Genomic DNA, 6,061 nt, shown 5'->3' with positions numbered 1-6,061 from the left:
CATTCAAAATTGCAGGACCCCAGTAGATATATCTACTCTTACAGTAACATTCCAAAACCCCTAGGAACTATCCCTATCACATTTAAAGAAGCAGGTCTCACCTTTCATTAATTAGAGCAGTAAAAAATATTTCTAATTAAATATAATCATTACACACAGATTTCCAGGACTTTATTGAATACAGCTACCCTCACAGTAATATTTCAGAACCCTTAGGAACTACCCTTACTACATTTAAAGAAGCAAATCTTACCTTCAATTAATTGAAACTTTAAAATATATCTAATAAAGGTGAGACTTAGTTTGTTAAATGTGAAAGGGGTGGTTTGTGGCGGTTTTAGTTGAATATAGCTGAGACTGGTTTAATGAAATTTGAAATGTGAACTTTCAGTAAAATGTACTTTCGGAAAAACGAATCTTCGCTGAAACTATTTTTGAATAATTCAACATTCGTTGAAATGATTTTAGGTCAATTAATCATTCGTTAAAATGGTTTACGGTAAATTAATCATTCGGTAAATTAGTTTTCCTCAAAATAAATTTCGGTATCCTAATATTCGCTATTTTAATTTTCGGTTACTTAAACCATCGGAAAGATGACCGGCTGACATAATTTGTCAGTGTTTTGGGGAGGCCAAAAATAGCATGAAATTAAGATATTCCTACATTTAGACTGATTGTGTAAGTTGTTTTCGAGGTAAACGGAAGTTGTTTTCGAGGCCGGAACGTTAATTAAAGGGAACTCGAATTCGATTTCTTTTTAAAATTTTTGTTTTAAATTTATCGTAAGGCCAAAATAAAAGAAGTGGAAAACATTGCTTTCTCTCATACGCCAGAAACTTTCATAAAACGGGTTTGGTTACTGCGGTCTCGGCGTGCACACATTTACACTTGGGATATCAGTGCCTCCGTGGGCCGTTCCCTTTCCAGCGCCGTACTGCTTTTCGTTACTGTATCAAATCTTCGGGTGATGTCGAGTTGCGGCTCGGTCAGAAAAACACAGCGGGTGCTGCCTTCTCCCTCCATGCCACTACCTTCTCCGCTTCTCGTCGTTCGCCGTCGAACGATCAACTCACATTTCCCATGATTTTTCCTTCACACTTTACCCAGGCTTAGGACTGGCAGCGAAATGTACAAACAAATTTTTCTTATGCAGGCGTGTTTAAACATTGATGGGAAATATGCAGTGTCAACAATATAATACTAGAATATAAATAAACTAATCTATTTAATTTCTCAGCTAGAGTTCATACATAATAATAATGAAAATTATTTAACCAAATACTCGTATTATCTCAATGAAGCGAAATAAATATTGGAATTAGCTACATATTTCCCTCTCATACATTTGCGTGAAACCTGACGAACGAACTCAAACCGAGTTATGAATCCGACTTGGTATGTCAAAATTGAATCGATAAATAGTTGCTCTTTTTCAATGATTTCTTTTCTCTTTCTTGCTGCACTCCTCATTTTGATGTATAGTGCGAGCTGCATTTCTTTAAAAATCTTGATTAAATTGAAAATGTTCGGATTAGGCGTCTCAAATTCAGCGTTTAATTTTGAATGATACGCTTCACAACCGTTTGTTGTGCGCGTAGTTGTATAATAAAATTCAGCAAATTAACAACTACTTAAAAGGAAGAAAAAACTGAAACCAGCCAAGCCCAAATCTTCTTTTCCTTCCGTGCAGGCGCCTGCAATGTGTAGGTACAGTGCCGCCTCGTATACCTTCTTTATACCTGCGTCGACTGTTAGTCAGTTCGTACAGAGACCCGAGCTGTATGTTGTTAATATTTTTTGGTGGATTTGTGAATATACAAAAATGATCTAAAGCTCGATACACACATTTGGCGTTCGGTGAATACTGAGCAAATGTTCGGAGAATATCGAGTAGTGTGGATGGGACTAGTCTGGGCGAACATTCTGTATTCGTGCTCTCCACTACTAGGCGAGCTTCCAACGCGAGCACTTTAGCGAATAGAGGCGAGCATGTGAAATTTTGGAGGGCGTCCACACATTCGGGGGTATTCGGGAACATTTTTTTAAAGTACATATTACTATTTAGGTTGGTTAATTATTTAGAAATAAATAATCTTGAATTGTTTCTTAACATTTGTAAATGTTTCTAAATTAATGATTATTTTGTTATGCATTTTTAAAGTCTTTTAATTAAAAATGTACTCTTAAGAATGAAGATTATTGATTCATTAAACATTAACTAATCATAACGAAATAATAAATTTTATGGAATTTTCCATGGTTTTTGGTTAACGTAATAACTTCGTATAATTTATAAAGCCTTGGCTTCGTACAAAAGTAAATAAAAATTGTGCCAAAGAATAATTAATTCAAAAAGATTAATTTATTAACATTTTTTAATAAATTAACAAAAGAATAATTGATTTAGAAACACGAACTCATCATAACGAAATAATCAATTTAGAGAATTTTCCATGGTTTTTGGTTAACGTAATAATTTTGTATAGTTTATAAAGCATTGACTTTGTACAAATGTAACGAAAAATTATATTAAAATATTATTTATTGTGCAATTTTTCATGCAAAAAATCTAAAAATAATTGAAAACTTGAAAATATTTTAAAAAATGTACAGCAAAGTGTAGATTTTTAAAGATTTCGAACAAAAAATTTTAAAGCGTTTTAAACATTTTTGTACGAAAAATGGTATTATTTTCATTATTTAGTTATGATTTGTTAATGTTTCTAAATTAGTTATTCTTTTGTTAATTTATTAGCAAATTAATAATATTATAATAGAATTTTTCGTTACTTTTGTACGAAGCTAAGGTTTTATAAACAATTTCCGAATTTTTAATTTCCGAATTATTTTCCATGGTGCTTCCTACTCTTCACTACAGCTGACGATGACTGAAAAACGAATGTTCGTTATATTCAAATCGAGTCGGTAATTGACAATGTACGAATGTGTGGATGCCTGTGCTCGGGTATGCTCGCCACGCGCCGAATATACGGGTTGTCAGTGCTCGGCGAAAAGCGAATATTCGGCATTCGGCGAATACCGAAGGTGTGTATCGGGCTTAAGAAAGGTTCACTTCATGATCCCCCTGATTTCTTGAGGTTTTATTTAGACACAAGTTGTTAAGAGCTCTATTTATAACCTTTTTACCCTTGTTTATACGCCCATCTAACACATAATTTATCTTTTCGTCACTAGTGAAAAAGCTACTCAGATATACGTACTTATCAACTTGTTCTATTCTCTCATCTTTTAAGACAACGTTGCATAATTTTTTCTAATTCTTTCCTGCGAATACCATAATTTTTGTTTTCTTTACGTTGATTTTATTAACCATGCTCTTCATGCTGTTATTCAGTTTGTTCAGCATTCTTTGCAAGTCTTTAATTGATTTTGCCATAACAATTTCATCATCTGCGAAGGCTAACCCGCGTATCCTTACTGTTTTGAATGATTTTAAGAGCCATAGATTAACTCCGAACTCTTTGAGGGCTTCCCATAGTTTACTTCTTTCAACCTTGTCAAACGCTTTTTCTAGGCCGATAAAGGCACAAAAGACTTTTTTCCTTACTCTTAAGCTTTTCGATGTGATCTTCCTCAAGCTAAATATTTGTTCCGTGCATGATTTGTTGCAGTTGCTTTTATCTCCCTTTTTGATGTATATTAGTAAACTCTCAGAAATTCCCTCTAATCGATGAAGTCGGTCCTTTAATTGTTAAAGTAGGATACTTTAAAAGCAGATTCATTTCACTCTTAAACGATCTAGTATAATGCAAAAAGTATGCACTTTAATGGTTGAACGATTGCCTTTTTAAAGGGCGGTAATGCGATTCCACGCATGCGCGTAAGTTATTTTTCGTTTAGAGTACGTCCCATTTTAACCATTAAACTACACCTTCTACGCGTTAAAGTAGAATAGCTTATAGTTGAAACGATTCTTGGTTAAACGACTCGCACTTTAACCGTTAAAGGATCTGTTTCCAAACTTAATTCTCAAATGATGGCACTTAACCGTAAAAGTATTCCTTTATCGTTAAGAGGAAATTTCTGAGAGTGTACCATAATCGCTTCCTTCCAGTTGCATTTTGACGACTTCTTCCATCTCGATATATAAATTTATCGATTCGCACAGTCTATGAGGTATGTACTCACCAACGTATTTAAGCATTTCAGCATTAATACTGCCTACACCAGCAGCCCTACTGTTATTTAAATTCCTAATTATATTCTAAATCTCCGTGAAACAGATTTTTTTGATTAAGTTTGCGAACGCATCGTGTTCTACATCTCAGTTTTGTTGCCCTATAGTTCCATCACTCAATAATTTCCTAAAAAAATCTTTCAATACATGTAGCATCCCGCCTGTATCATATAACATTTCAACCTTGCTATTTCTCATGCTAAAAAATTCTGTACTTTTACCCTGAAACTTCGTTTAAGTTCACGTCTGGATAAGTGCACTCTCGTTTAAGTTCACGCGTTGCTTTTCGTTTAGGTTTACTTTCACCTCCCCAACAAGTTCTCAGTGCTCCGCCCATTTATGCTTCCCATATATATGTCAACCAATCGCATCAGCATATGGAGGGGCTCTTTTCGTTTCGGAGGAGTAACTTAAACGGAGTTTCAGTGTACTTTCTTTTAAATTTTTATCCAGCAGTTTCTTATTTCCTTCATGTAAAAATATGGAGTAATAATAGATTTCTCAATTATCAAAGACTTAAAAATGGTTGTTTCTAGCCCAGATATGACGTACAAATTACATATTGTATCCGCATATATACCTGCTTAGTTTAGGCCTAAAGAAAAAATGTCCTTTTTTTACGCGTTCATGCTAAAGTGAGTGATAATCGTAAAATTCAAATAGAAACAAATGGAAAAATGTCCTGTGTTCATCCTTTAATATGAAAGTGACATATAATCATGAAATTCACAAAATCGCAAACATTTGTAATTGCTTCAAGTTCAAAAATGGTTATTTCTCATCCGGATAAGCGGTAAATAGTGGTTATTGTATCCACACACTAGAGCTAGTATGCACTGATTTAAAAGTTATACGGCTCAAAATGTTCAGATTTAATGGAAGGTCATTTGGTAAAATTAAAAAAAGGAACATGGCAGTTCCAATATGGCGTCTGAAATCATGAAAATTGCGTTTAATGAGTATTATTGACATGTAACAGATATAAATGAAGGATTTTTCCACCTAAAACTAGCTTGCCTATATGTTTCCGGGCTCGCTAAATCGGATTCTAATGTTATTTAAACCCTATCTGGTCACTATTCGTCCCTAATTTAAAAAAGTCTACATTTCGTCGAATTAACACTATTTTGCGACGAGTTATGTAGTAAAACACCTTATCTTTATGCGTTTGGGGTCGCTGAAACGAATTTGAATACTCGTATTTGTTTCTTTATTTGTTTTTGTTCCTCTCATCCAGTAGTATAGTCATTATTGGCTTTCTATCACCTCAAAATTTGTAGATTTAATTTTTTAACTGTTACCAAAATGCGTGTGAACTCTGAATGGTCTTCACTTGTAGAGCTTCAGAAAATCTCTTATTAATAGCGTTAATTCCATTATTTGAAGTATTTTTTCTGTTTTGTTAGGGACGAATAGTGACCAGATTGGTTTTAACTAACATTGGATTCGGATTCAGGGACCCCAAAAACATAATGTTAAGGTAGTTTGGCTACATTTCCCATCACAAAATAGTGTTAATTCGACGATTTGAACTATTTTCTGAGGATAAGGACGAATAGTGACCAGATAGGGTGTAACTAACATTAGAATCGGATTTTGCAAGCCCGAAAACATATAGGTAAGCTAGCTTTAGCTGGAAAAATACTTTATTCACATTTGTTACATGTCAATAATACTCCTCAAACGCAATTTTTCATGATTTAGCCACCATATTGGATCTGCCATGTTGTTGTATTTTTTTAAATTTTACCAGGCGGCCTTCAATAGAGTTTTTAAATGCCAACATTTTGAGCCGTATAACTTTTAAATCAGTGCATACTAGTTCTGGGCAGCCCACTGTGCCGGTTGACGTGAAACGTG

The sequence above is a fragment of the Belonocnema kinseyi genome, chromosome 5, assembly GCF_010883055.1.
Source record: "Belonocnema kinseyi isolate 2016_QV_RU_SX_M_011 chromosome 5, B_treatae_v1, whole genome shotgun sequence".
Classification (NCBI taxonomy): domain Eukaryota; kingdom Metazoa; phylum Arthropoda; class Insecta; order Hymenoptera; family Cynipidae; genus Belonocnema; species Belonocnema kinseyi.
This window is presented reverse-complemented; position numbering follows the sequence as displayed.